At 51.2% G+C, this 18,094-nt stretch overlaps 1 protein-coding gene across 6 annotated transcripts in view; it reads right to left on the reverse strand.

Annotated features, from left to right (window-relative positions):
• LOC123785805 (uncharacterized) overlaps positions 1 to 17,983 on the reverse strand; it is a 52,695-nt gene extending 34,712 nt beyond the window's left edge. For all 6 annotated transcript variants that reach the window (XR_015722441.1, XR_015722436.1, XR_015722437.1 and 3 more), the window contains exon 1: positions 1 to 17,983. This exon is cut by the window's left edge. The gene's annotated coding sequence lies outside the window, so the exon portion shown is untranslated.
• Positions 17,984 to 18,094: the final 111 nt, after the last annotated feature.

Raw genomic sequence — 18,094 nt, forward strand, 5'->3', positions numbered from 1 at the left:
CTTTCACACATATTATGTCTGCTCATCTGCTCCATTTCCCTTAGCTGGGAATCCAACCCTGTTCTCTGATCCTGAGCTTACCTGCCCCCCTTTCCTGAGTGCTCCCTGGATGGATGCTTTCTTCCTGGCCAAGCTCATCCAAGGAGAAGGCTCTCGGACACTGCTGATGCTGGCCTAGAAGCTGAGGCCTGTGGTCTCTGCGAGACAAGAAAATGCATCTACCTTCGTTCTCCATTCTTTGCCAGGCAGGCCACGCACCTGCCACCATGATGTTCTCCCTTGTCTAGCCATGTTAGAGTTGAGATCCTGGCAGTGTGCGGTCACGTGTCATCACGTGTGCTCAGCTGGTGCCTCCACCGAGACAGAGCACGAACGTTTCAAAGACGGGGCCCAGGCGAGCTTTGGAATTCTTTCCTTCTTCCCAAAGCTCAACTCCCAGTGGCATTCAGTCAATGCTTGTCGACTGGCTGATGGGGCTACAGTAGGCCTCCCTGTCAACACGACCACCCCGAGTCCCTGACAAGCACACTGGAAACAGGCTCATTCGTCCAAGGCCCTTCCCTGCATGCCGTGGTCCTCTGAGATTTCTGCTGCTCGCTCCTTCCTTTGAACCACGCTTGTCAAACATGAGTTTACTCATCTTACTCCGGTTTCTAGAAAGGGTTCCCAAGCAAATACCAAAGGGACATCCAGCTTGTGCTTTCACAAACACAAGCAATCACCTTGCCCTCTGGCTGGACGGTACTAAGAATGTGCTAGGCTTTAAACAGTGAACCCCAACCCTGAACCCTGGCGTCCATTCCATGGCTCTCCCTGTGGCCCCGCAAAAGCCTGAGAATGCAGGAGACAGAAATCAGCTGTCCTGGGGCGCCTGGGTGGCACAGCGGTTAAGCGTCTGCCTTCGGCTCAGGGCGTGATCCCGCGTTATGGGATCCTCTGCTATGAGCCTGCTTCCTCCTCTCCCACTCCCCCTGCTTGTGTTCCCTCTCTCGCTGGCTGTCTCTATCTCTGTCGAGTAAATAAATAAAATCTTAAAAAAAAAAAAAAAGAAAAGAAATCAGCTGTCCTCACCACACAGGTAGGAAGACCACGGTCAAACCTGTCCTCATCCAGGAAATGAAAAATCAGAGATGAACAGCTCCCCACGGCTATTAACTGGATCTTAGCTAAGGAAAGAGAAGAACACTATCTTCACCTGATCTGGTGGTCGATGAAGGGAACGAGCAAAGGGGTGACATCCACAGCCCCCGGGAGGCAGGTGGGAAGCTGGAGCCTTGCCACCCTCGGGCTCCTCCTGGGGTGGGCCGAAATTCTTGCTATTATTACAAATGTCACCAACCAAGGAGAAGAGGGGGCAAAGCCCTCCACCTTGTGGCCCAGCTCCAGGTATTTCACGGACATGAACATGCTCCAGACAGAAGCTCAGGGTCCTCTGAGACAAAGATTGGTGACTTCATGGGGAAGGCCCAATGTCCTTGGAAGGCTGTGCCGGGTCTAGTTCATTAACGAGCTCTTACTAAGTTATCTCTGATTCCTCTAAATACTTGCAGCGCTTAAGACAACGCCAGGCACACGGTGTTTGTTGATGCTGTTACTGAATCCAGGACAGGAGGAGAAAGAGAATCAAAATTAAATATAAGATATGGTTCATAACCAAAGGAGTTCCTAAAATAGCCTCCAGAGCTAACATGATTTGGGAGCAGTTATAAAACAGTCTAAATGTAAGGAAGCTTCTCGTGGACCTGGACTGCGTCTTGTGGCCCCTTATGCCATCATGATGGCACAAGGCACATCCATTTCCAGAAATCGTCTGTTGGCTGAATGGACAAACGAACACAAGAACGGGAATACGGTACAACTTCTTTCGGGCCTACTTCTAAGTATCTGAAATACCAACGTGTACCTCTCATTTTCGGATCACAAAATAAGCAGATGCTACTGACTGACCACGTCTTACCATCAGGCTCTACTCAGAGTTATTACATACCACCTTGGGCAAGGAGTAGAAAAATGCGTCCCAGCAAGCCACTCCCAACCCTGACCTCCCTCCCCAACTTTTGGCTCCCCTGTCTCCTTTCTCTCACACATAGAACCAAGTAACAAGTTAAAAAAAAACTCTTTATGAGTAACCTTTGCTCCTTGCCAAGATGACGAAGCCAAAGTTACACCATGGAACGCATCCCCCCTCCTGCTGATTCGTAACCTGCTCAGACCTGAGCCGGCATCTATCCAGCTGACCTCTAAGACCCAGCCTTCTCCCCGGGGCCTACGGGACTGCAGGCAGAGGCTACCTCCCTCTCCCACAGACCTGACCCCTACTGACCCCCAGATGAGGAATAGTAGCAGAGCCTCTATTCAGCTTAGAGCCCTCAACTGGAGTTTGGCTTCCTACCAAGGTTGCCTTGTGGCCTTGGCCCTCGGTGTCACAGATACGGATGTTCCCTTCATTCCCCTCCAGAGAGGGCCTTCGAATAAGGCCAAGTCCTCAAACTCGGATGCCTCTGGCCTTTGATGTACCCAAAGAACATCCTCCTCCTTATGACCGTGGACCTCAATATCCGTGAAGCACCTGTCAGATATCTGGCCCTGGGCAGGCCTCACAGCTCACTCAGTCTTCGCAATGGTACTACGAAGCCGAGACGCCTGTTGCCTGCACTTTACAAGTTAGGAACTAGGAAACATGTTCAAGGATGTCCAGCCAGTAAGCAGACCTACAAGCCCACCCTCTTAACCCCTGTGCTAGACATGCTAGTGAGAACCCCTTCCTCTTAGGAAACTTCCTCCAAACACCTGTCCTTTGTCAGTGAACGACTCCCTATTTTCACAACTGACAAGCCCTGGTCTAAAGGTGGGACTAACCACATTTCCTTAAGAAAAAAACAAAAACAGCCAAACATACATGTGTGTTTTTTGTAAATAAGTATTTTTAAAGTATGTTTTTACTACGAACTCATTTACATGGGGTGTAATGTATGTATAACTCCCTCCAGTTTACAAAGTAGTATGACCAATTATCCCATCACATCCCCCCTGGAAGCCTCGTGAAGCAGGCCACCATTTCTCTTTCACAGATGAGCAACTGAGAAAAGCAAGGGGAGTCAGCCAGGAGGGCCCAGCCGGCGAGCAGCAGAGTAATCGTAAGTGACCCAGGACTTGCAGACGCCCAGAAAACACATCTTAACGTTAGCATGAGCGTTGGCGGGGCCTCGGGGCAGACGGCAAGGCCTTGGGAGTCAGGACTCAGGCTCACTGGCTGTGTGACCCAGGACCAGTTAACTAACCCATTTCTTCATCCGTAAAAGAGTGCTAATAACGACTGTGACACACGACTACCATTAGGATTAAATGAGATAATATATATGAAGTACTCAGCACACGGATCAACACAGAGTAAACACTCATTCTTATTTTTATCACTACCCCCTGCCCAGGCCAGGCCTACAGTGTGTCTGTCCCCCACTCCCTGCCTGTCCAAACAGTGGATACCACATACAGAACTCTGTATGCAGCAGGTGCTTAACACAGCCGGCGAAGAGCAGTTTCCTTATTCGTATCCAGCCCCCGCACCACACAAACAGCCGTGGCCGAGACACACAGGACACAGCCCGAGTGGGCCCAGCGCCACGGCTACGCAGGTGCGCGGCGGCCAGGACCTGTGAGTAAACAGGGAAGCCGGGCCCAGGCTCCCCCCACCCGCGGGGAGCTGAAGTACAGCCCCCTGACCCCCGGAGGTGTGGGCCACAAGCAAGATGGCGCCTCCTTCTCCACATTCTGCCTCACACCTTCCTCCGCCGGGGCTCCAGGGCTCTGCTCCCCAGGCTTGGGAACATGCCTGTCCTTGGTGAGAAGAGCAAATAGAAGCTCGTGGCCTACTTCCAGCAACCTCGCTGTTTCTCACTTTAAGATTAAAATAATAAACACACAGACAGAGAGAGGCTGGAAAGTGCAGGGTGGGGGGGAGTGAAGTGGCGTCGGAGCTGCGGCACAAGGACTCACGCAGCACAGGGCTGCGGTAACCTGGCAACCTGCACAAGGTGTGTCGGAGTGAGTGGGACGCGCGCAGTCAAGTACCAGGGCTGGGAACAGTCAGGGCTGGACGGGGGAAGGTCACAACGCGCTGGCCTGATTCCTCGTGGTGCTGAGAAGGGGGGGGGAGCAGATAGCACGCTTCCTGCCCACACAGCTCGTGACTCCCAGCTGTGTCCCCAACGCCTCCTAGCTGGTGGCCCCGCTAGCACCAGGCTCCAGACTCTAGATTCCTCTCCCAGGATCTTCCCTGAAATCCTGCACCATCATGTCCTTCTCCCGCTCTGACGTCTTCCGCGGTTCCCCCACGCCTCACCTAGGCATTCTCCTACTGTTCAAAGCCCCCTAGTATCTGGTCTCAAGCCACCCCTCCGACATGAGTTTCCACGTTCCTCCCATAGTGCGCCCTGGGATCTGCCTACCCACCCCTCTGCCCAAATCCGAGGTCCCAGCTCTCTCAACACATGCCTGCCGGATGCCGATGACAACCAGGCCCGGGGCTAGGCACCGAGACTGCGGGAGTACCTAGGACATACTGCCCACTTGAGCTCGTGGTCCTAGGGCCAAACCAACCCACCAACACAACTGTGGTGAGTAATCCAGGATTACCAGACCCAGAGCGCTTACCATTAGCCAGGCACTATTTTAAGCACGTCATAGTCTCCTGTAATCCTTTCACTAACCCTATGAGGTAAATGCAATTATCACCAGTCCCATTTTATAGATGAGGGGACTGAAGCAGCCAATAAAACTCACTCAAAATCACCCTAAGTGAGGGACAACCTGCCACAGACGTGGGGCATCCCTGGCAGAGAGGCTGGTGTCAGCTCTGAGGCCTGGCAGGGCAGTCAGTGGTGACCACAGTCATGGACAGAGCCAAACACCAGGATGGTCGCTGCCCAGCACCCCTCTACTTCCCGAAGAGACGGCCTGGAAGTGGGTGCTGCAAGGGGGGCAGGTAAAACATCACCCAAGGCTGCCCTCCCCCGCTGTAGGAAGAAGGCAGAAAGCAGGAAGGGGACGGGTATACTGGCAACAATCACTGTCACAGGGAGAGGTGATCAGAGACCCAATCCCATGGCAGTTCCTCTTAGCATCTGCACTCACCTCAGGCCGCTCCGCAGGCAAACTTAACTTAACCACATCTGTCGGGGGCTCCGCGGCTCCAGCACCTCTGGCACAAGCTGTGGGGAGGGACCTCTGGAGTGTGTGGAACGGCCTCTGATTCCTGTTCCTGCACGGCTGTGAGCTTCTACGTGGCCAGGGGACTTCAGTGGCCCGTCCAGCCCGGCGGCCCCCGCACCCGTGTCGGGTAAGCCTTCACCACCACACGGGAGGGCTGCAGCCAGGAAGCCGGCACGACACTGAGCCACAGACAGGGATGGCGCTGTGGAGCCAGGGTCCTCCAGCTGGGGCATGTCCACCTGGTGCGGGCCACTGGGGCTGTCTGTGCAGAAGGCGCGTGCAGCCTCAGGGTCAGGCGCAGCAATACGGCTGCGAGCGGGGAGACAGACTCACTGCCCTTTCAGGCCAATCCAGGCGGCCTTTTCTCATGCTCTTCTCCTCTCTCACAGTTGAAATCCCACCCAGGGAGTCCCTGTGCCTACTCTAGCCTGCGGCAGTCCCACCCACACAACGTGTCCACCTCTGACCGGCAGAAGGCACTCTTCCCTCCCCCTCTCCTCTGAGCAGCTCGGACGGTTCTTCCGGAGACTGGCTGTAATGGGAGGGCCATGCGGACAGGGACCCTCTGCTTCATCAACTGCTGAATCCTCAGGGCCTAGAACAGTGCCTGGAATACAGCAGGCACTCAATAAATACGTGCGGAAGACATGCATTATCCTTTCCACCTTACCGATAAGAAAAACTCAGTCTATTTCCCAAGGTTACAGCTAGTCTATGGCACAACCAAGATTCACGTCCAGGTCTTCCCAGGCACAACACACCACATCGTGCAATCATTTGACACTGGTATTTACTGCGTACTTGACGGGGCAAGATGCCTGGGAGGACACAGAAGATGATCCCCACAATTAAAATTTAACCCCCAGGGGCTGGGGGACAAAAAGACATGACCTTTCTTTAAAGAAATACACACACACATGCATATATATACGCACACGTGCATATACCTGCATATATGTAAACGTATATGTAAATGTCTTGTGTATTTACAAATACCTTCTACATGTAAATCCCTTAAAGTCACCCCTAAGGAATACAGGGGAGCCTACTAATTAAAATAGTTAATAAATGCACTAGGAATCCAGAGACAGCACCATTCAACAGAGGCAAAGAGGTTCCACAAGGGAGGTGGAAGCTGAGGGGAAATCTGAAAATTCCAAAACTTCCAGTAGAAATGGAAGGAACAAAGGCAACCCGAGGGGCAGAAATGACGTGTGCAAAAGCATGGAAGCAGAACTGTACAGGCTCGGGGAATAATAGATAGTGAAGTCTGACCGGCCTAAGGTTTTCTTCCCCTTTATTTTTTGAATATTTTTTGAAAATTTATATCTCTGCTTTTACCTGTTTCATATCCTGTCGCTATCAGTCACGTTTTATCTGAAGAAAACGTTCCACTGCAATAAAAAACATATTTTTTTGAAAAACCACTGCTCACGTTCAATCTCACCATCCCACAGACGGGAACCGCTGGAATGGCCACGGTCCCAGAGCTAGCTCGCGGCCGAGCCGGGGCTGGACCGCAGGCGTCTGGCCTGCCCACGAGGGGGCAGAAAAAGGCGGGCTGCTCCAGGGCCTGACCGCCAAGGGGCTCGGGCCTCAGGGCCCTGAGCGGTAAAACAAGAGGTCTCAGGGTCCCTCTTAGGAACACATGCCTATGACGAGGACATAACCGGACACATTCGGGGCCTCTGCACTGGGGTCTCCCCTCCTTCCGAGAGAAGCTGCAAAGCTCTTTCTGCTCAAAGTCATGAGTTGTTTGTTGGTTTTTTTCCTGCTTGGCTTGTTTTGACATGAGGAAGAGGCTAATCCCCCTGGCAAACTTGGGTAATACAAGGCAGCAGTCCCCTCCCTGGAGCAGCAGGGGCAGCCGGCTCCAACAGGGAGAAACCGGATCAAGGAGTCTGACTGGTCAACACTGACCTCCCTGTTCTGGCGGCCGGTGGCTCCTACGTATCCCACTGGGGCCGCATTCCCTGAAGAGAAACCAGCTCTGGAGGCAGATGGGTTCGATTTCGCCTCCACCTGGTATTTAGCTGGCTGATCTCAGGAAAAAATACTATATAATCTGTGACTCAGTTTCCTCTTTTGTCAAACAATAACGATCTCACAGAGTTACTGTAAGGTTTCAATAAGTTAATAAGTAGAAAACACTTAGAATAGCACCAGTAAACACTTGATAAATACTGCTATTACTCTTTTTCGTTTATTTGTACGCAAGGCTCCCAGAAACCTGGTCTCTGAGGGGCTGGGCCAGACGAGGCTGGTGGCGAAGGGAACCTGCTCTGGGCTGGGTAAACATCGGTGACAGGTCACACAGGCGTAAGCCTGCAGGGATCCAAAGCCTCCTTCGCGGTCTTGGGTCCCTTTCCAGCATCTCAGAGAGAGCTGGAGACAGGCAGGGTGACGGTGCGCGCTTCTCAGCTCTGCCAGGAAAACCGTGGGACTCAGAAGCAGGTAAAGACTCGGGTGTCTCCCGCCTCACCCTCTCTGCCGGGGTTCCTGCACTGGGGGGCAGCATCCGACTGGTTCCCTGTGCAGAAGATTCACGGTCCACATGCTTGGATCCTTCATTTACATCCTGTGGGAATGCTGCAGGCATTTCCTTGAGATAAATAGCTTCCAGGCAGCCAGATTTGGGGGGGGGGTTATCTGGATATTATCTTTAAAAGCATTTCTGAATATTTCCTTAAGAACTGGGGCCAACCCTGTGGGTGTCCATAAGAATTTACCCAACTGCTTTTTCAGAAGGGGTATGTGTGAGCACAGAGACCTCTGCCGGGCCCCAGGGGAGCACGTGGGCAGCTTGGCATTTGCTTCCCGGAGTGAGATGGTGGCAGTTGTGCTATCCACTTTCTCGGTCTCCAGTCCAGCATCGCCCCGGGCTCTGCGGGAAGGAAAGTCTTGAAGACTCAGGCGAAGTCTAGGAGTAGTCCAGGCTCACCTCCTCCTTTTTAGACCCCAGCCTTTTTGTCTTTATATCCCAGCATCTAGCAGCAGCCATGCCTCTCAGCCGGGGCTCAGCGAATACTGGTCACACGGAATGGAGGCTCTGATTCCCTACCACACAACTCAGAAAACAGCCACACTCCTATTTGGGCCAGTTGTGTCTGTCCCGTGCAACTGAATCTTTATAACCACTGGTGTCCATGATAGAATATTCTACTATACTTACAGGGCAATGGGGTTGTCCCGGGGATTCTCTGGCGTCCGGTAACTATGACTGCTGCATTACTTTAGACGTAGATAACTCAAGCCTCCCAACTACTGTCTCTTCATCTTCTTTAAAATGGAGGAGATACTAGAAGTGCCAACTGCGTGTCTCACGTTCCTGGGCAAATCCTCTGCCTCGCCTATCCGCTCTCCTTATCACCCCCTTGCACACCCCATTCTTTTCCCTGAGTTGTTTCCCGAGCTGTTTCCTCCACTTGGGGTGCCCTTCTCTCTCCTCTTTACAGCACAGAGCCCCAACCATACTCCAAGGCCACATGCAAGTTCGAGACATCCGTGAGGCCTGAGGATGATCTGTGCTTCCTGAATCTTTCTCCGCTGCTTCACACCTGTTGCTAGCGCTGCTGCCTCAGCATTTAAGAGCCCGGGCTGTCTCAGGTGTGCTTCCCCTGGTGGCACATTCTGGCCTGTACCACCACCGCCCAATAGAGATTTCCTTCTGAAATGATGTCAGACAGAGCCGAGTCCAAGTGCTGGTTTCATCACTGCCAATTCCAGCATTCCCTCCTCGAGCTCACCCTCCTGACTTGGATGTTACTTAGCAGCACCCCCTTCTTAAAACCACCATCCTGTTCTTAAGTACATGACACGACCCTGAGACCATCTGTCCTGCATCTTTCTTGACTCAGCTCCTACCTGTCCCGAGCCCAGGCACCTGCTCCTGTGGCTCCGCCCTCATGCCCTTCACACCACGGGCTTCGACCCTCCCCTCCCTTTTAGACCTGAGTTATCCTAGCACGCCTGCTGGACAGTCCACTTGAGTATCCCACGGACACGTCATGTCCAACATAACTAAAATTCATTTAATGATTCCTTGTTGAGCACCTACAAAGCCAAGACCTGTTCTGGTCATTGATCAGAAAACCATATAAAAGTTCGTGCATTGATGAATGCATGGATACCTAAAACGGGTACATCCATGTAATGGAACATTATTCAGCTTCTACAAGGAAGGAAACTCTGATATGTGCTACAACATGGATAAACCTGAAAACATCATGTCAAGCGAAATAAGCCAGTCACGAAAAGAACAAGTGTGCGCAATTCCACTTCCACGAGTCCTTAGAGTTGTCAGATTCCCAGACCCAGAGAGAAGAACGGTGGCTGCCGGGGACTGGGGAGGGCGTGGGTGGGGAGGTATTGTGAGTGGGTAGAGTTTCACCTTCGCAGGATGGAAACAGCTCTGCAGATGGACAGTGGCCGTGGCTGCCCAGCAGTGCGAATGCACTTAATGCCCTGGGGCTGGACACATAAATATGGTGAAGACGGTAAATCTAGGGGCACCTGGGAGGCTCAGGTGGTTAAGTGTCTGTCTTTGGGTCAGGTCATGCTATCTGGGTCCTGGGAAGGAGTCCCATATGGGCATCAACCTCTGTGCTCAGCAGGGAGTCTTCTCCCTCTGCCCCTCTCCCCACTCATGCGCACACGCGCTCACTCTCTCTCTCTCCCAAATAAATAAAAAATCTTTAAAAATTAAAAAAGTAAAAAAATTTTTTAAAAAGATGGTAAATCTATGTTACGTGTATTTGTCACAACGAAAAAAGTCCTTGCCCTCTCGGCACCTCTCCGTATAGGACGCTTCAGTAAAAATGAGAAAAACTCAGTCCTCATGGAACTTACATTCTGGAGTCAAGATGGTGGTCGTCACGTAAGCAGCTCCTTCTCCAAATCCCACCGCCTGCACTGCCCCTTGTCTCCGTGCTGTCACTCGATTGATCCCCTTTCTCCTCCAGGGCCCATCATCCTCCCCATTGACCTTCTTCAAGGCTCTCACCTTTCCTTCCTCCTTCCCAGCATCACCACTTCCACCACCTCTTAATCTCTGAGGAAGAAGCGAGGCAGCAGAAACACCACAGTGCCTGGTTCCAGTACAGGCTCTACCTCGGGCTCCCAACAACCTCGCACTTTAGAGCTTCCATTTCCTCGCCTGTTTAAAATAAAGTGTTTGACAACGCCTTCAGGAAGGAGAGCCTCTGGATCACCCTGCCCTGAGGTCTGGTATATTCCTTGCAGGCCCTCTGCAGCCTGAGAAGAAAGGCCTCATTCAGGAGGGGAACCCAGCCTGGGAGATGACTCCCTCCAAGCACTCCCTGGCTCTCTCTCCTGCCAGCCTGAACTTTTACTGCTTGCAACCTTGTGACTCTGGATTACCTGACCTTGCGCCCTGCCAGCCCTGCACCACTGCGGGGACCTCTTCTGACCTCTCGGCCTGCAACTGGGACAGCCTCGCCTGCTGACACTGGACCCTGCTTCTGCTTCCACACACTGGGCTGTCCTGTGGCTGTAACAACCAGGGCGCTGCTAGCCAGGCTCTGGACCGTCCCTGGGCCATCACCGCAGCCCCCATGATGGGCCTGCCTTGGCCCTGGGCCCTGCAGTGTCCTCTGAGTTCATCCGTTTTGCTAAGCAGAGTTTACAGTCTGTCTGTGATTGAGTCATTCGCTCCACAAATGCCCACTGTGATGTCTACACCACAACAGGCACTGCTCGAGGCAAGACATACAGCAGGATGGAACACTACTTCTCACACCAACATATCCACTGCCAGGACAAACTTCCCCACTCCACGAAGACTTCAGCTCACCACTGTCGAACTCTTGCACTCCACGAGTATTTACTGAGCACTTATTATGAGCCAGGCACGGATCCAGACACGCTAATAAAACATCGATTTTAGGAAGTGCAACTTTCTAGGTAGTACAATGGTTATGGAGTATAAGCCCTGCGGCCAGAGTCTTAGTTATGTGACCCTCAGTAATGACAAAACCTCTCTGAGCCTGTGCCCTCCCTTGATAACGGGGGTAGTAGTAGTAACTAATGGAGAAGCATGTCTGAGGAATAAATGAGACAGTCCACGCAAAATGCTTACAACACTGCTTGGCACATAAAAGGCATGTCACAATTTTTGTTTTTAGGGGACCCCAAAGGTGCCAGCACTGAAGTATGCCAAGAACTTCAAGAATCCCCGTCCCACCCTCACAACCAATATTCCAACAGCGCCTTTGTAGGTGAGTACTGACAGGATGAAGCTGCAAGCCCAGCCATCACTAACAAAGAATAAAAGATCCCCGTACAAAGTACTACACATAATCCCAATGCTTTCACATGGGCTAATCTAGGGGACATCACTAAAGATACGGACCCCAAAAGCTACTGAAGCGAGAAAATATTTACAATACAAATATCCAACAATATAAAGAGCTTCCTACAAACCAATGAGAAAAAGACAGGCAACCCAATAGAAAAAGGGCGAAAGACCTGAACAGTCCCTTTCCAAGAGGATGTCCAAAGGGCCAGTATCATGAAAATGCAAATGCAGAGCAGAGTACAACACTACTTCGTGCCCACCAGAGTATGATGGAAAAGGGAGATCGTACCAGATATTGAGAAAGACGTGGAGCAGCCAGAACTTTCCTATGCTGCTAGTGGGAATATAATTGGTACAAGCACTTTGGCACGATCTACTAAAACCATGATCCAGCAGTTCTTCTCCTAGGTGCATATCCACACAGTCCAAACATCATCAACCACACAATGATAATAAATTGTGGTCTATTAATAACATGGAATACTACACAGCCAGCAGGATGGAAAGCAGCAAGAGCATACGATGTGGATGAATGTCACAAACAAAACGACAGGTGAAAGAAGCCAGACACAAAAGAGAATGTCCATTTACATAAAGCTGAAAAGCAGGCCAAACTAATCGGTAAATTTCAGTAGTCAAAATAGCGTTTACCCTGGGAAGGGAGGTTAGTAACTGGAAAGAAGCACAAGGCATTTTCGTTGGAGACTCTTATAATATTCTACCTCTTTGCTTGGCCTGGATGTTGTTTACAGGCTATAAGCACCTTATGCTAAAGTCTTAGGACTGTTTGCTTTTCTGTACGTATGTTATATATCAAGCAAAAATATACTAAAAAAAATAGCTAATGAGAAAGATTTAAAAAAACAAAAACAAAAACCCTAGGAAAAATGAACTTTCATCCAAATAGGTTGTTGCTGTAGCACCAATAGATTTTTGTGTCTACTCTCTCAGCTCACGAAATATAAAAGACACGTAAACATTTCCGAACACTTTCCCACTGCCATTTAATAAATGGCAGAGAGGTTATTCTACCAAACTTTAAAAGCCTATAAAATTAATACGTTTTCAAAACTCTAAATTAATTCATCAAGCTTTATGTTCTGTGAGACAGAGTTTGAAAATGTATTTGGGTTTTATAGATCCATGTTGAAAGATGGAATAATTTTTATGAGAAATAAGATTTTTTTAATGTGATAGAAGTTAAAGCAGGGAGTGAGAACCGAGACTGAGGACACAACACAGCTGTAAATCAGCAACCCAGGGCTGAAATTTCCAGTGGCTGCTGGGCAACTGAAGTCACTCTGGGCTTAGAAGCCAGGGAGTCCAAGCAGAAGCCAAGGATCTCCAGACAAGTGCAGGATCGGAAGCAAGATGGTAGCTAAGCTGGAAGGAGGCTCGGCGTGCTGGTAGATGACTACACGCTACCAAGAAGTTATGAAAGGGGTGATGGGCCCTTCCTGACCTGGGGCAGGAAATAGTGGCTGGGTGTGGGCAGCCTTGGGTACATAAGGAAGTGACTTCAACTGATCATGGAGTAAGAGGATGTGACCCTGGGTGTGCTCAGACCTGTGGCTGGGATGAGCCAGCCGGGCTTACCCGGGGGTTCTTTCTCCATGGGGTATGACTTTCTAAATATACATCCACTCATTTGTTCATTGCATTCAGATGTCTGCCATCATGAACAGGACTTTGGAAGTTTTTGGTTTCGACTGCCCTAGTCTGCCCATTAAGCGAGCAGTAATCTAGAACCTGGGGTTCCTGAGCCCACAGTTATCACCTTGGTCCTGTACGTGAGAATAAGGGAAGCTGTGAACCTGAACTCCAGGACATTCAGGATCTGCCATATAATCCATCTCCCAGCGAATTCCACCAACCAAGGGAGACAGCAAACCCTCAGTGAAAACACAAAAGAGGTAACCCCAACGTCATTTGTATTTACTCCCCCAAGCAGAGTTACCTTCCTGTTTGGCTTGGGTTCATCCAAAAATATATTGGTTTCACTAGAGCACATGGAAATGGACTGTGTGTGTCAGTGGACAGAGAAACAACACAGAAATGACCTGGGAGCGAGGACGTCAAATGCACCCAGGGGAGTATCTGTCCATCTCCCATGCTGCCTGGCTTCCCTTGGCTTCTGCCCTGCCACCATTCTCACTGCCTCTTCTTCCCCCAAACCATAAAGCTCCACTCACACCCTCACTGACGAAGAGTCAGGTAGGGAAGTCACATGGGAAGAACCTTGAAGCTTGTCCTGAAATGTAAAAAGTCAGTGTATTCTAGAATCTGCATCTAGCCACCTCCATCCCCGTACCATGTAGAGTAAGCTGAGGTCCTCACTTTGGGAGACTTCTCATTTCCCTGTTCTGGCCTTAGAGCTGCCTTGCCGACTGCAGGAGAAGGGTGCTGGCAGATGAGAGATGTGCCCGGCTGCTGAAGTTATCTGGCAACAGGTTGGATGTTTTATCTGGTAAGCAACATCATGTTCTCCAAGGCAATAAATGTGTTTCCTACATTTAAGAGAACTTAGCAAGCACAACTCAGTTCTGCAGGGCAAGCGAGACCCCATCATTCCACGTGATGTTTACTTGGAAGGGAAACATTGCTGCTGCTGCTGCACTGAAAATTCACCTCAAAGGTATCAGCATCTAAATATGTCAACACCATCGCTGATTTAGGTACACCGGGGACATAGCGGCATCGAGCCACCAATATGACCGATGTAGGATACACACGTGCTTAAATGGCGGGCTCTATTAGAAGCTGTACTATAAAAGGTTTAAGCAACTCCCAGGAAACCTCCTCAACACAGTTCTTATAAGACTCTGTAAATGCTAAGGAACGGGGGAACCTGGAGGACAAAGGAAGAAGGCAATAGTCAGACAGCTCTTGGTCTCAAGTCATTTCTTTCTTTTCTTCCTTTTTTTTTTTTTTTTAAGTAGGCTCCACACCCAGCATGGAACCCAACACAGGGCCCAAACCCATGACCCTGAGGATCAAGACCTGAGCTGAGATCAAGAGTCAGAGGCCCAACCAACTGAGCCACCAAGGTGCCTCTTAAGTCATTTCTAGTAGGAGCAGGGATCTAGAAGAAATGAGCTCTCAGGGCCATTTCTGTAAGACTGTCCCCCCCTCTACCAGGGTTTCTCAACCTCAGCACTATGGACGTTTTGGCCTGGATAATTCTTTGTGTGGGGAGGACTGCCCTGTGCATTAGCAATATCTCTGGTCTCCATCCACTAGACACCAATAACACCCCTCCTGCTCCTCCACTGTGATGACCAAAAACATCTCTAGACTTTTCCAAAAGTCCCCTGGGGAAATGCCTCTGGAGGAGAACCACTGCTTTAGACTAATAACAAATCGTGTCACATAGACAAGACCCCAGCCCTGGCCAAAGTGTAACCGTCCACTGTGGAAAGTGCTGAGAAAATGTAGCCTGGTCATTAATCTCCCAGGGCATTAAGGCAACCAAGGCTCCCCCAGGCAAGCCGCCACCATGAGATCTGAGAAGTGGGAGGAAGAGGTCCAGGAAGGGAAGATGACCTGTCACCAGCAGACCTCCACTCTCCAATTTCACAAAACCCACCTCCTTCCAGATATGGGCCCCATCAGAGCAGAGCATGAAGCAACCAAAGAAATCCTCAACGACTACGAGTCCACCCCCTAACCCCCCTCCGCTGTCACTCCACATCATAATTCACTTCAAGTGGAGGGAAGAGACCTCTCAGTCCCTTAAAACCCTGTTCAGCTGACCATCCCAGCTCCTCTCTTTGTTCCACTCAATGATCTTGACCAAAAGGTGTCCTAAGATGCCAGGCGCCCTAAGAGAAATCCACCAAAGCTCACGCCTGCTCTCCAGGGCCTTGAGAATCAAGGCTGGCCACACGGCCAAGAGGCATGGAAGAATGTGCAGGCCAAGGCTAACGTACTGAAGTGAGAATTCCAGACACGTGAGGGAGGGTGGGAGGAACCAAATCCCCAAGGGCAGTGGGGGTGGAGACGAGCCTCCCAGGGGCAGAGCCAGGGAGATCTGCAGGACAGGCTGACAAGTTTCCAGGCTTTAGAAACGGAAAGATCCTGTGTAACCACAGACTTGCCCAAGCAGAGACGACGCTGGCCACGTTGCTGACTATAAATCTAGTCCACTCGGGCCTGAGTTTGGCTCACTACAGGCCGGCCCCCCACCAGCTACAGTTTTGCTAAATTTAGTGCTGTTCCAAGCCACCCAAACGACTCTGCTCCTCGTGTCCATTTCAGGTTCACCCAGGGACAGGCGGAGAGGAGCGGGACTTGTCGAGAACAGATCTGCCCTCGAGTGACCCTCGCCCTTCCCCGCTGAAGTCAGGGGCCCAGGGGAGCAGAAGACGTGAGAAACCACACTTGGAGGTCTCCAGGGCTCTGAAAGCATCTCTGCCCCAAGATGGCCCTCCGAGGCAAGAGGGGCAGCGACCCCAGGAGAATGCCCCGCCCTCTGCCCACTCCAGCGCACCCAGGTTTCACTCTTCGGGGTCCCAGACGCTGTGGGGTGCGTGGGGTCCTGCTCTCTCAGACACAAGGCTGGAGTCATGCTCTGTGTGATGGTGGGTGAGCTTCAGATGGGCCTGGGGAGAAGGCCCCTGGAGATACAAATGGATTCCATCAAATATTCACAATCCCTAACTAAAACTCAGAGGTTAACCTCGTGGTTTCTGAACCTGGCGGCACACTGAAATCACCTGGGGAGCTTCAAAGACTACTGATGCCTGAGTCCCAGCCCCAGAGACTGTGATGTAATTGGTCTAGGGTGTAATGTAATTGGCCTGGGCTTTGGAAATTTCAAAAGATCCCCCAGCGATTCCAATGCTCAGACAAGTTCAGGAACCAGCGGGTTAAGAGCATGGGCTTCTGCCCTCGGGTTGCCCCGGCTGGACCCCTGACCCAACCATTTCCTTGCTACACGACCGTGGCAAGGTATTCAACCTTTCTACGCCTCAGTGGCATCAACTGTAAAGCGCACATAATAATACGGAACATCTGTCTCCGTGGTGCTGTGCAGACTTCATGAGAAAATCCACAGAAAAACATCCAGAACGGTGGTATGCAGTAAGTGCTCAGTGAAAATCAGGAACCATTATTCTTGTCATTATAATGATAAAGAGGAGAAAAGACAGGGAACCCAAGAGCTGTCTCTAAGTTGTCCAAAGAGTAAGGCTCTCTAGGCCTGAAACTGGAACCATTTCCAGAAAGGGAGGGGGGCCCTCCACAGCCATTGCACGTAGGAGGACCACCCAGCTCCCTGCCTGTTCACGCCACTCCTCCTCCCCTCGATGTCCTCCCCTCTCCCATCCTTCTCAATCCCACCACTCAGGGCCCAGCTCTGACCACCCTCGGGCTCTCTCCCTTCTCACGTCTCCAGCCATACCTCCCCCACGCTTTGGAACTTGATTATGTGTTCCCCTGAACAGCTGCCAGGCAAACAGGTATCTGCCTGGGGGTTGAATGAACATTTGATATGTCCTAGTCTGGTCTCCTCAAAAAGACAATGAACAATTTGGGGGAGGCCCCAATTCTCATGCTTCTGTGTGTCCCCAACGGCTCCTAGCACTGCAATGGGCTCACAGCTCTTGATAAATAAATATTTGTGGAGTGAAAACAGATGTTGACCCAGCAGAACTAATCGCACATCGGCAAGGATCCAGGCTCAGTACCCAGAAGAAGAGAGGCCAGCACCCAAGACACACGGAATTCCAGGCTCTCCACACCATCATTAAAAAGACAACCTGTCACCCCACTTCATCCCCAGTGACCCTACCCATCCACTCCCAGGGCCTGTGTAAGTACCCAGAGCAAAAGGAATAAAAGGCAAGCAGCTCTGCTTCCCCAGGACCCTGCTTTCCCAGTCCTCAACACATCACAAGGGAGTCCACATGCCTGGTCGCTCCTGCCATGAAGCCACAGACCCCCGGGATTCCTTACACACAACAGCAGCCAGGCAAAGCCCAGCTCTGCCCCATGGAAGTCAAGAGCAGCTGGCCACCCAACAGGCTGTAAGCCTCTTACAGATTAAAGGTCCTAATTTAAACCTCTATTTGAGGTACGACAAGTGGGTCAGCACTCTGCAGGCCGGTTGGCGCAGCTGGTGGAAGGAGAGGCAGCTAGCATCCGGGAAAGACTCCGCCCCTTTGGGGAAAAGATGGAGGCAGAGAATCACAAATCTAAGGGGAATCATTGAGTGGGGCTGGCTCATTCCCATGTGCCAGACTCTCCCCCAGATCATGTGAACTCTGACATCCCTACTCAATGAGTCTGAGAAACAGAACGATAGGGCAAAATAATGAGTTGGGATGGCCTTCTCTCTGCCCTAACCTTGGTGTGGATACAGCTAATAAAGTCAAGAGACAGAGAGGAGACAGGGGGCACAACACGCTGCACTCCAGGGACTCATACACGGCGAAACAGACGGGAAGGGGACCCCTGCTCCCATCCCCCAGCAAAGTTTCCCTGCCTTCCCCCCTCCCCAACACCGCAGCAGGAAACACTGGGCACAGGGAAGCGGGGGCAGGACTGGGTAAGCAGCCACAGAGCCTG

This window comes from Ursus americanus, chromosome 2, assembly GCF_024610735.1.
Source record: "Ursus americanus isolate L20-20 chromosome 2, mUrsAme1.1.p, whole genome shotgun sequence".
NCBI classification, from domain to species: domain Eukaryota; kingdom Metazoa; phylum Chordata; class Mammalia; order Carnivora; family Ursidae; genus Ursus; species Ursus americanus.